Here is a 20,330-nt window from a genome sequence, read left to right as displayed (position 1 = left end):
ACCTCCTCAGTTACTGGGCTGGCACAAACTGAAGGCAAGACCTAGCTGGCAGCGATGGTCTTCAGCTAAGTGCAGTAGGGGGAAGCTGGACTGGGTAACAAGAGGTGGCTGATGGTTGAAATTATAGCTGAAAACAGTCTATACTACATCCAGCTCCTGGGGATTCTTTTGAAGGCAACAAGGAGTAGGATAACTTTGAAATTGAAGGTTGAGCTTTTGTTTTTCGTTGAGTTTGTGTCCTATGACTGGTGTCAGTCACAGTTCTGTAGCAGTGGGAAGGTGCAATTAGGGAGACCACACCTGAGCTTGGCTCCCTGAGGGGTCAGTGAGCCTACCGAGTCCCAAATCATGTCGTGTGCAGACTGTGTAGTAGACTTGTAGGTTTGTAGGAAGCCCCTATGACTTTTGTGAGGTTTAGGTACAGCAGTAAGGCTGGTGGCAACCAGCGGCAGAACTGGGACTTTTAGGTGGAAACACACTGCCTTTATGTGGTTAATAATATGCAATCTGTAGCTCTAGTAATCAGCTGAGAGAAATTTTAGCTTCTCTAGAGAAGTCAAAGTGATCATTAGCTTGCTCCGAGCTGACACCAGAAATGAGTCAGAACGATCTTGATCTGAAAGCGCTCCTGTAGGGCATGTACGTGCGTTCTCAAGCCTTTCTCTTCTCCTGGAAGGGTTTGCCCTAATCCAGTTCATAACACTTTGGCCTTCTGCCTGATGCTGGTAACTTTTGAAAAGTTGCCGAGAGGCAGAACTGTCCGATTCCTGGGAATCTCTGTGCATACTCAATAAAAATTTTATGTTTCTCAATAAGAAGGATTTTGGAGAAGTTTCATAGTACAGTGATCTGCCTTTCCTCCTCAGGCCATGGGGAAGGAGTCATTTTAAGCACTTCACTGATGTATAAGCATTATTTTTTCATGCTTTTCTTGAAGTGAATGAATACAGCAATACCCAATAAACAAAAATTTGAAGACAGGTCTTTTAAAAGTTGATCGATCAAGTTACATTGCCACTTGATAGACTTTAACTGGCTAATGTTGGCATCCCAATGTTTATCTTAGGATTGTTTTATGTTCAAAAAAACACACAGGCACAGGGCTTAAAAAATGATGAAGCGGTTTTGCGGTGGAAATAGTTTTGCTGCAATAATTTCAGCAAAAGAGAAGGCGAGGCATTGAAATAAAAGAGCAAAATGAATCAACAGAAACTCCTGGTTTCTTCCAGAAGCTCCACAGTGTTCAGAAAGTTCTTGTAACATCATTGGGAGCTGTAAGGAACAAAATTTTTATTTAAAGCACTCCTTGGTTTCCAGAATAGGCACTGAAGTGAGAGGACTGGGATAAAGCAAACTTTGTGCTCCTCTCCATACTTGACCTGTGAAAACTTTGAATGAAAAATGATCTTTGCAGGCAGTAAGAAAATAATTAAAGGAAAAGCAGGACTTCACCTTTATTTTTGGCACATGCACTGATTCTCTAACTTTATAACTGTTAGAACCAGGTCTTTGATTCTTCCCCTCTCAGTGACCTCACATCTTCCTCTGAAGGCACATTCTGCAAGTCACCATCTCATTCAGAAGGAAGAAGTTAAGCCATCTTGCTGCCAAGGAGCTTTTCTTTTTCTGATATCCTGGTTGTCAGTGGCTGTGAGCAGATTTTCTCCCAAGGGTGGACAGGTGTACCACTCCTAACCTGTTATGAGAGAATACTTTCCAAACCTGATTTTCTGTTTGTGTGTGTATGCATGCCTTCTCTCTGAACTCCCTCAACAATCATTTGAAAAGCAGTTAAACAAAGTTCTCCAGCTGAGACCTATCAGGTTTGTTGCTGAACAGAATTCTTCTACCACACATCGCTTTTAGAGAGAGGATCAAGTTCAGGGCAGATACAGACAGCAGCAACCTGGCAAATTGACAAAATCCATAGTCCTTAAGCTAAAAATATCCATCTTGTTCTGAATCTTTTGTACCTTCTTGTAATCTTTCGTGGGAGAGTTTTTTTTTTCTATCTACTTGCTGGAATTTTAGATGTCTAACGTTTGCTGGGGCCTCTTTGTGAGACCAGCAATCCCAGCAGAAAACTCTGTGTACTTGTTAAACCTGTCATGACAGAGAAGGGAGTCAACGTGCTAGGTTATCCCCAGCTGAGGAAGGCAGCTGGCAAACTGTTGCTCTCAGGAGCTGTCCAACTTCATCTGCAATATGTTGAAGAGAGAAGACAGTTTTTTATAAGTCACCACACATTAAATCCTCCTTTAGCAACCCATTACCCCCTTCCTTCTGCTTAGAAATGTTCTTCAATTTCCCATGTGAATTTATTCCCAAACTGTTTATATTAGTGTTTTCTTTTGAGTTGTGTAGCTCTTTCCAGATCTGACATTGCCCCTTTTACATCCCTAGTAAGTAATCATATCTCATATTTAGCTTGGTGGACTAATAATCTAAGGTCTTTGGCTGTTTTTGTTTTCTTTCCCAATTGTTCTTTTAGTCCTTCCCAGCAAATCTTCCTGTTTTCCTGAAAAAGGGTAACCAATGTAATGCATAGCATTCTAAATCAGAATGTACCACTGGCAGTAGTGCTGATTCAATCCCAGTTTTCTCTAAAATTACCTCCAGGGTTGATGCCTTTGATTAGGATCAACCATACGATCAGTTAAAAAGATCATTTTTTGATCTTTCTAGTATTAGTAAACAAAAATACTTGCTATTATTCCAAAAGTAGTTTACACTTCATACTATACATTCTTTCTCATTCCTGCTGTATCAGTTCTGAAGGATGCTCAAGATTATCATGGGCACTTCATAATAATAATAATAATAGTAATAAAAAGATATTAATTGCTGTAATGAACTTGCAAACATTCAAAATGTGGCACTATTCGATGGTATCAAGACTGAATCTGAGGTAAAACAGTAAGAATACAGTATAGCTGAGAAGGACAAACATTTATCATGGTGGGATTATAATTTTTTTTTTTAATGACTAAACTCAAAAAAAAATTATATATTTATTGGATTGATATGCAGCAGCAAAAATAGCTGACAAAATGTTGCAAACCATCAGAAAGGGTATTCAGAATAAAGGAGAAGATGTTATTTTATCACTATATAGAACCTCAGAGCATCCACATCTGAAAGCACTTCTGGTCTCTGCATGTCAAGAACAGTGGAATTAGAGAAGATACAAAGAAGACATGTAAGATGAATAAGAAGATGGAGTAGATGCTTTATGAAGAGAAACTATAAGGAAAAGGCTCTTCAAACAGGAGACAAGAAAGCTGTGAGGGTATGATTTAGTTTTAGGAACTTCTGAAGATATTGGATAAACTGAATACAGAACTGCTTTTTAGCAAATTTCCTCAGTAATAGAAATAGAGGCCAATAACAGGCTGTTTTAGGGAACTGCTGGAATCTCTTGTTTCAAAAGTGTGTGGAGGTGGTAACAGCATGTTTGAAAAAGAATAGACAAATCCGTGGGCAACGGGTCATATTAGATCAGGTCTAAGTCAGAGACAAGTTTTGAAGAACTCTAAGGATGGAGGATCCACAGACTCTGGGCAACCTGACTGAGTGACTGACTACCCTTCTAATGGAAAAGGTTTTCCTAATCTTTAATGGAATTTTTGTGTGTTACAGCTTGTATTTGTTGCCTATGGTCATATCACTATTCGCTGCTGGGAAAGGCTTTATCATCTCTGTACACTCTGATCAGGTGGAAGAAGACAGCAGTAAGACAACTCTCTGCCTTCTTTTCTTGAGGTAGAACAAACCTGTGTTTCTTTGCCTCTCCACATTTGTCTTGTGCTCCAGCCTCCGACTGTCTTGGTGGCTCTGCTGTGGCATTGCTATAATATGTCCATGTCTTGTACTGGGGATACCCTACTGGACACAGTCCTCCAAATGCTTGGTGCAAAGACAGGAGGGCCTGGATTTAGGATACTCCTGGTATCCTGTTGAAGAAGGATAGCAGATCATGCTTTCTTACAAAGATACTCTCTCAGATAATATATTTATTTTGTTCTTACTGTGCATTCTGAAACAAAGCCACAAATTAATTTCATTCTTAAAAAGATACTGTGCGTATTAAATGGGTATCACCTTCTTATAGCAATTCTTAAATTACTTAATGTAAAAAAAAAGAAGAAGAAAGATATAGATTAAAATATATGGTATAGTCTCATAGTCAAATTGGCCATTGATAGACAGTTTAAAATGCTCTCTTGATCTTTCATAATCTAACCTAAATCTTTAAAAATATAGTTCACCATCTTAATGAAGTAGAAAAATCAAATAGCTCTCTCATGAAAAAAGTTTATTGCAACGAAAGATGTTAATTGGAAGCCATAGTATTATGAACTGATGTCTTACTTTTCATATTTATCATCTAAATAAGGCTTTAAATTCTGGAGAGACAATATCATACTTATTCTCAGCACTGAAATATATGACAGTCTGGTCACTGATACTGCTGATTCTACAATTTGGATTTTCAGTTTTAGAGAGCTATCTCCTCAAATATTCAAAGTGACAATCACAAAAATAATCTTCTTCCACCTTCTAGAAATAATGTCATAAACATTGTCAAAATTCATTAATTTTAAAGGGCAACAAGGTCTAATCTCTGCATAAGGGATAGGATGAAAACCACATGCTCCAGCTGGCTGTTTCAGTTATGAAAAAGTTCAGTTATTGTCTGCATCCTGTGTACAGATTTTTATCTTTTTACCTCTCAGGCAGAAATCCACTGTGTAGATTGAGCAATGAAGCTGCTGATGCTTCTGGGATTAAGGCCCTTATAATCATGGTCCAGGCAGCCCACCAAAGTCAGAAAACATTTAATTGTCCCATGAAATCTAACAGCAAAATCTAGTTCTTAAGGTGTATATCTTTATTGTATATACCTAAATGAATGTAGCAAGTTGCAGGTATTCCTCCTCCCAAAAGCAGCAAAAAATGTCAGATACTTTCTATGTATTGATTTACTCCACTGCTCCTAGACTGAATTGGGTAATAGCTTGCCATTAGCTCATAGTTCATCATCTGGTGGCATCTAATCAATAGATCATGTGTTAGTTGCAGTTAGTCTTATTTCTACATCTCAATGTACAGATCAGCACAGAGTTCTGTTTGTTTCTCTTCAGCCTCTTCAAGCCCAATCCAAGAATTCACAGGAATGCGAATGACAGGATTGATCGAAAAAGGTGCCTAGCCTGCTGCATACCCTCTCTCCTCCCTGTGATTTTCCCCTAACCACATTCAGACTTGTTCAATTAAAATTATATTCTGAGTTCAAATTTAATCTTAATCCAAACTCAATTTTCTCTTTCTCCAGTCCGTTCTTTCTTTTCACATTTCAGACATACCACAAGCTCTTTCTGAACCTGACTGACTCATTAAAGAATTTCTGTACTCACTTCTCTCAGAGGTGATGCCTGGATTCCTCTGCCCATCTCTTTCATGGAGTCTCTCAAACTCCCCCAACCCTCTACTTGAGCCTTACAATTCATTGTCTTCCTTTCACAAAAATGGTAGTCTTTATTTTTATAAGAGAAAGCATATTTATTCTGGACAGCTATGTGGCATTCCTGGTTATCTCACTGAGCTACCTGTACAAGACATAATTCATCCCATACAGTTCAATAATTTGGTTTATTTTTCTAATGCATGTGTATAAAGGAGCTGGTGCATGTGATACAGCAGCACCCTGCAGTCACATTCCCCTGAAGGTTCAGATCACTGGCAGATCTGATTCATGAATTCTGGCTTTCTCTCCAGGGAAAACAGGATGTCAGGGTAAAGGAGCTACTGTTGTGGGTCTGCTTTTGCCCAAGTCTAAAGTTGTGGAGTGCATATTCTAGCCCAAGGAGGCTGGAAATGCTGCAAGGTGCCCCAGCTTGGACATAGCCTAAAGGACCAGAACACCCAAGGTTTTTGTTGTTTTCTATTAGTTATGTATACATATTTGGGCCCAAGCAAGGCAAAACAGAGAGAAGAAAGACACATGGCTGCATTTGTGCTACTTGCTTTGTAAGTCTTTGCTTTTGGTAATGGCACATTCAGATGTATTACACAAAGCAAAGAAATAACATTTCTAGAAATAACTGTATGGACTCTCATTAGTGTTATGAAACATGATCTGGTTGGAAAAGAATACCAATAAAAAGAAAAACAAAAAATATCAGACCTAATTTTGACATTTACAACTCATGAACTTCAGACTTGTGTTTGTCAGGTTGGTATTGATTCATAGGAAAAAATCTTTTGCTGCGGAGCAAGTGAGATAAAAAGTATTAGAAGAAAACACATGAGTCATAGAAAAAGATATTTGGACCCACAAATGAGCAGTGTGGGCAAATTAACTGAGTATATGCGACACAAGTTTTGACATGACAGCAACAAAAAAAAAAAGATGAGATGAGAGGGATGCAGTGAAAAGAAGGAACTGAACAACAATGATTGTGCTTGCTTTGGAATGGGCTGCTGGCTAGTGGGAAAAATAATGGATGCAGCTGGATAAATTACCAAGTTTCAGATGAATTTTGCAGCTGGGATGGTGACATAAACCACTTGTCACCAGGATTCTTTTCCTTGATTTATTGCCTGGTCACCCATCCATCTCCAAACATCACTTTCTCTATCCTGTACACTTCTGAAATTGTGCCCCTCGAAACCGGAGAAGTCATTGGAACAATACAGAAAAATATAGAGTTCTTTCAAGAACTAATAGTTTTGTTATCTTGTGTGAGTCAGCTTGTGTGGGAGTTGAAGAGCTTTGTACCACATTTGTTAACTCTGTGCAGCTAGTGAAGTTTAGTGTTTAAATGAATGCCTGTGAAAGTTGTCTCATCCAACTAAATCAGTTTATTTTAAGTCTTTGCAACAAATCTATTCTTACAATCTCTTTGGTATTGGGTTAAATTCCTCAGTGTAAAATGAATTGCTTATCAGATTTTGCACATTATGAAAGCTGTACCCACAATGTTGCCAGGCTTGAGTCTATTAATTGGTGGAATTTAAAGCTGAATACAGATGGTAAGCCTATTAATAAATGATGGTAGGGAAGTACACACTGATTCTTAGAAAAATATTATATGTGGAGTGTACTGTGTAGTTTAAGATAAGACTGATTTTCTTCCCCAAGGAGTTTTTATATATACTTGCAAATTAGACTTAATATATGTACGTAAAAGAAAAGGACAGCTCTGCAGAAGGATGAAATTGCTCACTTTTAGTGAAAAATAGAAATAGACTTATTAAAACAGAATATTAAACAAAAGAGAGAGTAAGCATCCTGAGCCATCCATGGCTGAGGTTAAGGAAAAAATATTTAAATCAAACAGAGCAGCTCTCTATCTAAAGTAACACACTGTAAAGAGGCACTCTTGTACCATCCAAATGTGTACTTTCAGAGATTGGCACAGATGCCCATGTGTTTTGCAAGGGTTTACACGCTGTGACAGAGACAATGAAACATTTTATGAGAATACCTGAAATGCTCATAGAAAGTAAAAAGCCACTGTATTACAGAGGTGGTGCAGAGAAGATGACTGTATTGGGTTTACATGACAAGGGCTTGGTAGCAGAAGGGCTGCAGGAATGGCCTCTGTGAGCAGAGCCCAGCACCTGCCCCATGTTAGATAAGGGCCAGTTTCAGCTGGCTCCAAAGGGACCTGCCACTGGCCAGAGCTGAGCCAGTAATTTATGTTGTTTGCGCCTCTGTGACAGCGTATTTAAAGAAGGGGAAAAAAAACTCCTGGGTATCAACAGCTGGGAGAGTGAGGAGTGAGAAGCAGCACTGTAGCCCCCCAAGGTCAGTGCAGCAGGAGGCAGGAGGTGCTCCAGGCAGGCAGCAGTAGTTCCCCTGCAGCCTGTGGAGAGGCCCCTGGTGGAGCAGGCTGTCCCCCTGCAGCCCATGGGTCCCACATGGAACAGATCTCCATGCTGCAGTCCCCCCATGGGTGGAGGAGCCCCCAGTGGAGCAGGTGGATGTGGCCTGGAGGACGCTGTGGCCCATGGAGAGCCCCCGCAGGAGCAGGGGATCTGGGGGGAGCTGCTGCCCACCCATGGGGGACTCGTGCTGGAGCAGTTTGCTCCTGGGAGGTGGACCCTGTGGGATGGAGCTGTGTGGGAGCAGTGCTTGAAGAGCTGCTGCCTGTGGGCAGCCCCTGCAGGATCAGTTTGGGAAGGATGGCAGTGATCTCCCTGTCCTATCTCAACCCTTGAACCCTTTTCATTATATTTTGTCCCCTTTTCCTTTGAGGAGGGGGAGTGAGAGAGTGCTTGTGGTAGAGTTCAGCTGCCCAGCAGGTTTAAACCACCACAACAGCATAGAATTCTGAATATCTCATTGAGATCTATATTACAAAGATAGAAAGTCAAGCTCAGGTCCATTCCTCTTCAGTTGATGGGGATGTATGAGTGGAGATATCGTGCAGGACAGCCCTGCAAGAGTTTACACAAAAGGCTTAGCCACCCAATTCAAAATCTCATATTTCAGCAAGCTTGCTGTGGGTATGTGCAGAGCATTTACTGCATGCCTTAAAGGAAGGAGTACTTTGTGGGTAACCGGGGACAAGGTCAGACACACATTGCTCTGCACACAGTACTGGGGACTTGTGTGATATAGACAACAACAACTTTATTCTTAGCTGTTTAAAAGGAAGTCTTACTAAATGCCCTGCAGAAGTTACTCAGAAAGATGAAACAAATGAAACCAAACTAGTAGAACCAAAGTTTTATATAAGTGTTTCTAAAAAACCACAAAATGTAATAGGCAGTGATATTAACAGGGGAAAATTATGTAAGTTTAGCTAAAATGCCTGTAGACCATGCTCTGTTCAACTGTACCACTGTCATTCTAGTAGGAAAAACTGCAGATGGAAATAAATCCTAATATGTTATGAATAATAAACTGTTATATCTTAGCGTGCCCCAAGTATCTGTCTAGAATGTCATTTACTCTGGGAAATGATATCTGGACCCTTAATTACAAGCTCTCTTCTGGAACTGCTGTTGTCTGAACTAACTTGAACACACTTTGTCTTAGCTTGATGGTTAAAGGTGCTTTTAGTTGAACACAGAGTGAAGGTACAGCTTTGTAAGCAACTTAACTAATGACTATACTTATTTTAACTGGCCAACAAAGCCTTATGTTTTGTGTCAGCCTAATTCATTTCTGTGATAAACTTATTGAATGTGTTATTTTGTCAGTCCTTCTACTCACTAAGCTCCATGCTAACTTCCCAGACTTACACTATTGGCCATGCCATTGGTGATAAAGATTTAATATTAAGAGGCCAGATAAGGCTGTGCAATGTTATCATTCATACTTTTGTGAGTATTGAGAATATGGCAGGCACCTTACAAAACAAGAACATGTCCTTGTCCTAGGAGCTGCATTCACAATGACACAAATGTCCACCGTATGCTAGAAAACTAGATAAAAGGGAATGCGTGAGAAGAAAGAAGGATAATAAAGTGGTACATGGGTACGCACCCAGGCAGAAATACAGGAGTTCAGTTTCTTTTCATTACCGTTCTTGCCCTAGACGTCTCAAAGGAAAAATAAAAGGAAATGAACTTTTGGTGGTGACTTGAATTCAAGGCAGCTGGTAGATCAGGGGAAGGTTGGAGGAAGAACACTCTTCATGCTGTGACATTATAGAAAAGCAGGTAAGTAAGTGTAAGTTAAAGTTGCATATGTACTGCTTTCATCCTGAATGTTAATATGCCGATTTCACTATATATCATACATGTAGGATAAATTTCTTACAACAGTTCAGTTACCCATCTCCCATTGGTGTAGATGCAGCCTGAATTTTACTCATTTTCTTCACTAGATTAGAATCTCTTGATCAAATCCAAATCACCTTTTTAAGACTCTGGGCTAATCTTTCAGGAATACCGCTGGTAGTTCAGGGCTTTAGTTTGTGCTGCTTTATGATCAGTCTTTTGTATTTCCTGTACCTAATTATGCATTTTAATGAAGCTTTCCTTTATAACTTTCATCTCCCAAAGAGATGATAATTTTCACTTAGAATAATTTTAGAATTCTTTTAGATGATTAGTATTCTTTTAGAATATATAATTTTTCTACTCTGGCAGTCAGAAAGATCATTCTAGCAATTTATGTCTTTTCTACCCTCAAAACCTACATGACTTTAACAAAGCCGATTTTAAGTCATAGTGTTAGATAAATCTGTGAAAATTTATCTGTCCATATCCTTTTATATTGACTAAAAATTGGGTTGGATTGATAGATATCAGTACAAAGAAGATATAAGCTAAGATTAAGTGGCAGTGACAGCGTTCACAATAGAGATTTGCAGTGATTCAACCATATCATTTTTTACATCAGTGTAAGTTTCACTGCCGCAACATGCTTCAGGACCTCCAGCTTTTTCATTTTGCACATTGAAGCTAACCTTTCAGCCCAGTGCCAGCAGTAGGTCTGGTTTGTATGGATATCACCACCCACAGTCTCCTCTGACTCAGGTGGATGATCCCAAGGTTCCAGTGACAAAAGGATCAGGGCAGCGTGGAGGCAGTGGGGAAGATCTGTTGGTGGCTGGGCGTGATGGGTTCTTTAATTGCACAGGCACAGAAAGGCCTGGAAATTACTGAGTGAAAACACAGCCAAGCAGCTTAAAAAGCCTCCCATGAATTTTTGACTTCGAGCTGTCAATGTTGCCAACTATTTTTAATGCTTGCCTCATGGGCACAGCTAGAAGTATGAGTTTGATAGCAGGCACAGGTGGTACTGTGGCCTGTCCCATATTGTCCTAGGTCATGGGAGCAGAGGAGGATATTACTGCCTGGAATCCTCTCCAGCTAGGTGGGGAGTTGGAAGTGGGGGAGATTGTAATGAACGTTGAGTAATTGAGAGCAGTGACTGCATGTGTTTGTTGGGGAGAGCTGGAACAGCTGGAAGTGCTGACACAGACCCTTTGTAATCCTGCTGGGATCGTCATCCCTTAAATGGATTTTCATAATTGGAAGAGTATGAATAGCATAAATAAAAGGTGGTGATTTACCTTGCTTTTCTTCTTGTTGTTTCCTGGAGTTTTATAGTATAGTATAGTGTGCAGTCTCTGTTAGTAGGCGGTGGGTAGTCTGCTCATATGAAATATTAATAATTGCTCCTAAATTATTGTTTTGTTAAAAATCATCTTCTCTAATGAGAGTGCTGAGGTTGGGTGTTACCCATTGGACTTCTTTTGTGTATTTCTGTGAAGGTATTTTTATCTTGCTTGCTTAAGGAAATGAGACATGGTAACAGGCATATACGTGTGTGTGAACACCTCTGTGTTATGTTTGTGAAGGCATACGAATATATATGCCTTAGTGCCTTATTTTTTTCCCAATTAATTTTTGAATCTAGTGGCCAAATTCTACCAAATTTAATAAATGGATAGAAGTTTTGCAGTCACTGTGTTCTTATACTTTGTGTGAAAAAACAGAAATCCTTACAGAGGAAAGAAAATTTCTTCAGGACTTCAGCAAAGGAAAGGCTACTGTCTCTAACAGACATCAAAGAATCCCCACAGAAGGTTTTCCCATTTCAGTGTAAATCAGTAGGGGGTCTTTAGGTTCACTGCTAAGAAATCTATTTATTTTTTTTACTTGGACAACTTTTGTCCCTTCTTCATCTTAGTCAATTGATTTGCTAATTTTAATGCCCCTGATCCTTCGTTTCTCCAGGTAGAACAAACCCAGGTTTTTTGGCCTCTCCTCTTTTGTCCTGTGCTCCAGTCCCTGACCATCTTGGTGGCTTTTCAGTGGCCTTGCTGCAGTATGATGGTGTTAAACTCAGTGATCACCAGGACACCAGCCTCGGTCCTTTTTGACAAAACTACTTTTTCCAGTTGACTCTCAGCTTGTACTGTTGCGTAGGATTGTTACCTCTCTGTTAGAAGATTTGGCATTTGGCTTCTTTGAACTTCATTAGATTCCTGCCAGCGCTTTTCTCAAACTTGTTGAAGTTTGTCTGCATAGCAGCTCTACCTCAGCATATCAGCTACTCCACTCAGTTTAATATCATCTGTGAATTTACTGAGAAAGCTCTCTAGGTCTCTAATAAATACACCAAACAGTATTGGCCCCAGTATTGAGACCAGAGGGATGCCACTAGTAAATGGCTTTTTACTAGACTTTGTGCCACTGATAACAACTCTTTGAGCCTGGCAGTCCAGGCAATTTTCCACCCTCCTTATCATCTCCATAGCCAGTCCATTTCTCACCAGTTTGGAAGTATGGATACAATGGAAGACCATGGCAAAGGTCTTGCTAAAGTCAACACATAAAACATCCTGATGCTTTCTCCTTGTAAACTGTGCTGATCTTTTCATCATACAAAGCTATCACTTTAGTCTGGCAGAAATTGCCAGTGGTAAATCCACGCCAGCTGTTCCCAGTCATGTTCTTGTTCTTCATGTGTTTGAACATGTGTTTACATATTTGAATTACTTCTTTGTGTTGTCTAGAGTACATACTACTTCAACCTCACATTCTTTCCCTAATTAAATGAAGTATGGTGAGTCACTATTCAGAGGCATTAACACAAACAACAAGAAACCTTAAAGTATATTAGGAACAGCAAATGAATAAAGGAAGTGGTGTCTCTTTTACCAGCTATCAAGGAATTAAGCAAACAGTCAAGACGGATGAGCAGGCTGACAAAAAAAAAAAAGAAAAAAAAAGAATAATTTCTTTGTATAGGTCCTCCTTTCAGAAGATCCCAGGGAGTTCACTACCTTGATCTTATTCATGCAAGATAAAGATGGAAAAATGTCAGGGAAGAATTTTTCTAAAGAAGATGTGAAAAAAATCCAGGACTGCGGAATTCAAGAATTCCAAACACACCCAATAATTAGGATATTGGTTAGATCATCCAACACTGATGTATATCTCTGACTGAAACTACCACTGATTAAAATCCCCACACAAAGGAAGAGAATGGTAAATAGTTATAAAGCAGACTGATAACATGGTATGATAGAACACGAACAATGATTATGTAATGTAAAATCTTATAGCGTAAGAATCCTTTCATTCAGTAGGAAAACAGATAAATGCAATTCATGGCCCTAATTTGCTTGGATTTTGAAGCTATTGATATCCATTAAAGTACCGGAAGATCAAGAATTACTGGTAATGAGCTAGTGTGACTAGACTTAAACAATTAAAGCCAAATTTATATTAGTTTATGATTTATTTTAAGTCAGTAGGCTATAAGCCAAGTAGCATGTAGCCAGCATAAGCAACAGCTAGCATAAGTAATTTATGGTTGAACCTTCCTCCCCCTCTCCTCTTGAAGAAGAGTAGCCGCTGCCATTGTGTTATCTAAGAATCCATAAACAAAACAGAGGGAGATAAAGAAAGCCAAGAAAAGCCTCCTTGGAAAGATAAAGAAAGGAATGCAACAGCGGAGGGAGGAAAAGTGACTTCTGAGGTAAGCAGAGGCATTACCAGCTTTAAACAAAGAACTGAAAAAAAAATTAATAAAAGGTGACCAGAACAGAAAACTTGTGAACGCTTTGAACTTCTGAATGCTTTGAACTTAAAGGAGCTGAGTCTACATGATCTCTGCTGTAGACCATCTCCAGATTCTCAAGACTCACAGGACATCTGGCCAACAGACTGCTGAGATTTTATTAACAGCGACTACATATCACTGCTTAGCTCTGCTTAGTTGTATATGTTCCAGTAAAGCTCGTCTGTTAGAGGACAGACTTTTTTATCTCAGTTGTTGACTGCCCACTACTGATGTTTATCATGTTGGCAACAGATTTGGCATTTCTGGGTGGGCTTGAAGGTTAAGTGAACTGAGACAGATAACCTTTCACGACTAGAGGTTTGAAGGATTGCAGTTTCCTTCTCTGAATGTAAGAAAGGTGCAAGTGCTAAGATACCTTAGTTTTGAAATTGAAGCAGTTATCTCCTCTTACATTATCATAAAAGACATAACTGGAAGTTAGCAATTCATGTTTCAAATGTGTGTCTCTCTCATCTGATCATCTATGGCATGTCAAGAGCTTCTGACGTACTTGGTTCTACATCAGTTGTAAGGAAAGGCTCATAAGGGTCGTGTATCAAACACCAGGCTAACCAAGTGGGCACTTGCTCTCCCAATCACAGGGGTCACAATAGGAAGTCAGGATCTGTCTCAGCAGTCTTTGATTTGGTAACGGATGAAGAAAAAGCAGTGGAAGACTATGAGTGCTTCCTACCCAAACCAAAACCACTGAAGTCACCTTTTTTGGATGGCACTGTTAAAGTGGCAGGGCAAAAAGCAGAGGGCACATTGGTTGGTTTGTGGGTGGGCCAAATTTCTGTGGAGAGGGACCACCTCACATGACATATGCGATGGTGAGTGTAAGTACTAACAAAACGATCATGAGAAAATTGCTGTCGTCATATGCTCCAACTGACAGGTGGCAGCATTAAAAGCCATACCACTGGATCAGCCCGTGCCAGTGTCATGCTTCAGATTGTGTGGTGTAGGACCCGTGCTTGGTCTGGAAGGGCATGCAGTCAGCAGGGAGCACACTTCCTTTAGCTTCATCATGCAAGGCCAAGAAGTCCTTAACCTGATCCATCATCTCAAGCAGGAAGGACAGAGGACGTAGGCAAGATAGCATTGCAAGCACAGGACCTAACCCTCTCTGATTTAGTGGAAGAAGGAGAAAGTTTGAGATGGAAAGAGATAAGGTACCACAAGTCTATAGACCTGTGTAAATGCTGGATTGTGCCTGAACACACACAGAACAGGTTGACAGAGTAAGTTCATGCTCAGGGAAATTCAGGAATAAACAAAACCTTGATGAATTTACAGAGTAGATTATGATGGTCTAGGATAAAAGATGTAGAGATGTGTATTAGGAAGTGTGTAACTTATATACCAGCAGTCCAGATACAAAAGTAATAAATTGAGTATAAGACTTCTGGACTATGAAACAGGTGTGAAATGGATCCTTCTTATCCCAGACTGTGTGAGGAAACAAGGATCATCTTATGATAGTTTCACCAATTGACAGAAATATTTCCAACTTAAATCAAGAGAGCCAGCACAGCTGCTAGGGCACTGATAGCACAGATGTTTCTCTGAAGGAAACTGGCTATGACTCGGGTCTGTATGTTGCAGGAGAAATTATAAATGATTGCATCTGGCGCCAGGGTTTCAGTGAAGGCTCCGCATTGCTGGACATCCCCAGGGAGGACTACTGAGTGCTGAAGACCACTCTGAGAGGTAAAGCAGCAAGGGAAAGCCTGAGATGAAAATCTCCAAGTAATCCTAATGCTGCAATAAGGAACTGCCGCATCCTGTGGAATAGAAGAGACTCGAGGTTGCTCCATTTGTGATTAGAAGGGCGGCTGCCAAATAAATTACAACCATATGGCCCAACAGACAGATGGATTCAAGGCATGTTAAAGACAGTGTCAGCTACACACCACCAGGTAGCCAGGCGTACATTAGAAGCAAATGTTCAAAAGATGGATAAAGTAGCATGCTTGTTGCACCTGGTAGAATGAAATATTGGAAGCTGAGTAACAGAGAACCAAAGGAAAAAACAAACAAACAAACCAAACCAAACAAAAAAAAACACCAACCGTGCTGAGACCTCAGAGGACAGGACATCTTAGAAATATCAATGAGGCCAGATCTACCACATTAAGTCAAAAGGGGAAGAATGACCTGGAAAAAAAAAGTTCAAATTTTCACATTTAAATGCATGGAAATTATATTAATGAAGCTGAGGATTTGACTTTTGTTTAGCAGAAAAAAAGAAACGAAGCCTGGCTTGGACTAAGAAAAATATAAACCTCAGAGTGTCTCTGTCTTCATTTCAGTATGAGGAAGCAGTTTCGAATTTGTGGTTTCAGCATTTCCTCTGGTTGCTGGTAGGTGTATAGCACTGGGTATAGCACACACCTGCCTAAACTTCCACACCTGTGACAAGTTTAGAGGGATAAGTAATAGTTGCCAGTTAAAAACACGCTTTGACAAAGGAGCCAGAGAACAATGCATATTTCAATAAAATACATATAATTATATAATAAAAGAGTGACACATATTTGCCAACGTGTGAAGACTGTCTGTTAAAAATAATAATAATTGGAAATATGAAATAAAATCTAGAATAGTCTTATCCGAAGGTCAATGCTCAGGCTACATAATGCATCTTTTCTGTCTACCCTAGATACAGGATAATTGGCCTGACTTCACAGCTGTTTCATATATGAAGTCTGGCTGATCCTGACTTGCTGTTCATGGCATTGAGAGGAACAGGAATTGGGAGGCTCAGACAAGTCAGTAGTGTGAATGCTGAAGCCATTGCTAATTCAGTTGGAGGCTGCAGTGTTGTACAAAACCTCTAGATACTCCTAACTGAGCAATAGCCAAGCCATAGTACTGGAACAGTGGTTGTTAGGAGATGGGTTGCAAGTCTGGAAATAGACAAATGAAAAGATCAAGTGTTACTGAAAGTATTAGAATTAAAAAACAAGCAGCAACGGCAACAACAACAAAAACATTCCCTTTTTTGTGGTTGCATACAACACTCACAGTAGAAGCACTGAGATGGAGAAAATCAAGTTCTTCATGCTGAGATCAGAAGGATTGTCTTGGATTCAGCTATGGATAAAGAAAAGGAAATACAGACTTGATGGAAACCATTCTCCCTAATCCAGGATCAAGTCCTCATTTAAGTGATGGCCTGTTTTATCATTTTGAGACCAGTCTGCAGAGGAGTAAAACAGTGTCAACTTAAGTATGAAAAGGATACGTGTATTGTTAACAATGTGTAAATACAATTTAATTAATGACATTTCACAGTTAATAAACTGTGTTTATTGACTTCAGTGTAGCTGTTACTAGATGCCATGCTTTTTTTTTTTATTAACCACTTGTGTTTATTACTCATTAAAAACTGTACCCTGTATCAAAATTTAAACCCAAATGCAATTGGAAAGAAATTGTCTCATGTAAAAGATACATTAGAACATTCAGATTTTCAATAACTATTAGAAATGCTATGGAAGAAGCCAGAATGGTCTTGATAGCTATATCACAGTGCCAGATCCTTCAGTGAATTAAAAAAAGGAAGAATAACACAGGTGGAGTTTTCTTTGGTGGTCCCACACAGCTGCTGACACCTTAAATACGTCATTGTAGCTTCTCACTACAGCTTTATTAACACTGCTAATAATGATAATAATATACTAATTGCGTGTGCCTACTGATCTAAAAATGGCTTGTTACTGGTTGAAGCAAGCAGCATACCAAAAGGGACAGTCATTTGTATGGCCCCAGACTGTCTAGTTGCCTCCTGCCTTAAGTCAAAGACAAGGCCTTTGTCTTGGCCATGAAGTGTTGACTTCAATAGCCAGCACCCAGTAAGCCTTACATGGAACTTAATGTGGGTAATGGTCTCATTTATTACAAGAGATCCTTTAAGGAAGGTACTTTGGGCCAAGCAGATAGAAGTTGACATGGACTATGTTTATCACAATAACTTTTTGTTGAGTATTTTTGTCTTGCAGGGTCAAGAACAGGCACTGATGTGCTGTTACCCGACACAGGGAACAGAACACGAGATTTTTGGAAAATACCCTTGGAAAGATAGAGAAGGTAATGCATCAGCTGAGAGGAAAAGCAACTGCTGAAGTAAGCCTCAAAGAAAGCACTGAAAATAAAGTTTAAAGGTGACAAGAAAAAAAAAAAAAGCAGCAGTGAACACTTTGAATTTAAAGGAAGTGAATACACATGAGTCCTTGTAGGTGACCCCAAGATTCCTACAATGTTTGAGTAACAGATTGGTGAGATCTTGCCACAAAACAGCACTTGGCTTTGTACAGTTGTGGACATATCTTACGAAATTCATCTGTCTCTGTATCAGGTGTGAAGTGCTCACTATTCAGATTTAGCAACAAAGGCTGATTCGGCTCTCATAAACATTTAAACCTATGCAGAAACACAGTCAAAACAGTATCAGTCATCTCAGAACCTGTAATTCATTAGCTTGACAAACTTTTGTGAAATAAAGGAGATATTGAAAGGGGCATGAATTTTTGCAGCACACATTCATTTCAATTGATGTACTGGAAATGGAGAGTTTTTAGCAGTGAAGTACTTGTTAACATATTGAGAACACAAAGTCATTGCAGTTCTTTGTTTCCTCTCTGCTATCAGTTTTACAGTCTCTAATTTAGTCTTGGGGTTTTGTCCCTTCTCAAGTACTTTTGATATTACATCCATTGCTGTGTGTTTTTCTCTTTACTTTAGCTCATTAATTTTCCATTTTGTCTTTTTGACCAATTTCTTCCATGAGTTTTTCAGCGTGGGTTTTCTGGAAGTGTTCTCTTCGAAAGGTAATTTAGGGCTTTCATAGTGAAAGTTCAGGTTTATTGCTTAAAAAAGACCTCGTTGTATAAGAACAAGAAATGACTGATATGCTAACCTTTTTATTTTTTTTTTCTCTCTGGTTATTAAACAATTCTTCTGGGGATTGTATAAGTTCAGAGATTGTTGAACTTTTGCCAGAACTGTGGTACACTTCCAGTGGGTATATATAACTTTTTAATGCCTAGAATGCAGCTGGATGGGTTGGGTTTACGCATACCCAGAGTCTCATGCATGTATCTGCTCCAAAAGTGATTCTCTCTTTTGCCATAACTCTTGCTAGACTGTTATGTAATAAAGAGCCAGGTGCCAACAATCGTAGCAACGATGCCCCAGCTAAATCTGTTTTAGATGGAAGTGCACCTGCCAGAACTATTTCCCAGGACATGTAATCATTTAGTCTAAAAATTCAAATAATGCTTATTCTCTTGATTAAATTACACCTAGAAGTCTAGTCAGATACATAAAGAAAACTTGGTAGATATGCCAAAAATGCATAAATTGGATGCTATGATTACTGATACAGATTTTACAGCTCTGGAGATCTGTGAATTCCGATGGAATTACCTCAAAGTTATACGGCTGAAGCATGAAACGGTTTGGAATTGCTTGTAAGACTTTTCTGTTTTCTCTGGAAAAATATTTGCAGAGATGAATTCTGCTGTAATTTTATTGAATTGTGTGCAGCAGGAATGTGTATGTGACTTTTGTGTCTCTCTTGAATCCTAGATTTTGGATTTTAGGGCTGGATGACCTCTGAACCATGGATTGTTTCTAAGCTTGCCGACTGCAAGGCTGTCTGCTCTGCAGGGGGAATTTATTGACTTTAATGGCTGTAGAGTTTCGCCACTGACTTCACTGTGTAACCACACAGGGCACCAAGTCACAAAGGTACAGTAGTCTACCTTTGGTTAGAGCTTTTATGAAATAGTTATGACTGGAATATAGCTTTCAAAGCCTAAATGCTTCTTTCTGTAAACCAACATAGATCAAGTGTTGTTCCTCAGAAATCACAGGAGCGGGTGTAGCAATGCTGTAGGTAAGAAGAGGAACCTGGTGTAGCCTCCAGCAGCACCAAAGGATGCTCTGAAGGGATGCCAGATTCTGGCACTCAGCGGAGCATATCCAGCCCCACTGATTTCCATGCTGCCACTGGAGCAAAAGATTCTGGCTTTGCAGCCAGGGTTTCAGCCTTCCTCACAAATTCTCCTCAGGTTTTCCTAACAGCAGATATTTCTTGGGAATAATTTCTGCTGTGAATCACCCTCTTGGAGACTGTATTTTCTTCCACTGAACATAATAGGAGTTAAACTGAATTTAGGTGGTAAAAGTACATACCATATTAAAATCTCCTGGGACACTAGATGCCTTGGGAGTATGGGGAACTTTGTTTGCAGATCTGCTCAAATCCAGATTCTGGATGACTGAAAGCTATTATTGTCACACAGCCATGAAACATGAGATCACCTTATGTCATTTCCTGCACAGGCTTGTGCCAAACAGAGTTGTCTAATTAGGGCTCCTGCTGGGATGTCCAGGAGAAATGAGGGACTGGCTGGCAAACAGACTGGTTTAGCTTCTCAAGCCCTATTGCCACAATGATATACATGAATTAAAAGTATATTTGTAGACTACTGTGGGGAACATTTCTCTGCCTTCACCCATACTTGTAGAGGAAGACTGTGCTTCTACAGGACAGGACTTTTCCATTTAAATTGGGTAGTTTTGCTTTTTATATGAAAGACAATTTTATCCTATGTACACAGTAGGTGATAATAGGTCTTTGTGAATGCTCTTAAGTTATCTAATGGTATCATTAGGAACTTTAAATTCAGGGATTATTCCAGTTCAAACCAGAAAACTTTCACATTTCATTTTTCAAACCATTACAGAGTCTTCAAAAGTCTCTACTTGCTTTATTACATTA

General features: G+C 39.5%; 1 long non-coding RNA gene across 1 annotated transcript; it reads right to left on the bottom strand.

Annotated features, from left to right (window-relative positions):
* Positions 1–14,943: 14,943 nt before the first annotated feature.
* On the bottom strand, positions 14,944–15,831 carry LOC137851831 (uncharacterized). Its single transcript, XR_011093510.1, has 2 exons — positions 15,613–15,831; positions 14,944–15,324 (listed from the first exon to the last, which is right to left on the bottom strand). It is a non-coding gene; the product is annotated as an uncharacterized lncRNA (long non-coding RNA).
* Positions 15,832–20,330: the final 4,499 nt, after the last annotated feature.

The sequence above is a fragment of the Anas acuta genome, chromosome 2, assembly GCF_963932015.1.
Source record: "Anas acuta chromosome 2, bAnaAcu1.1, whole genome shotgun sequence".
Classification (NCBI taxonomy): Eukaryota; Metazoa; Chordata; class Aves; order Anseriformes; family Anatidae; genus Anas; species Anas acuta.
This window is presented reverse-complemented; position numbering and strand designations above follow the sequence as displayed.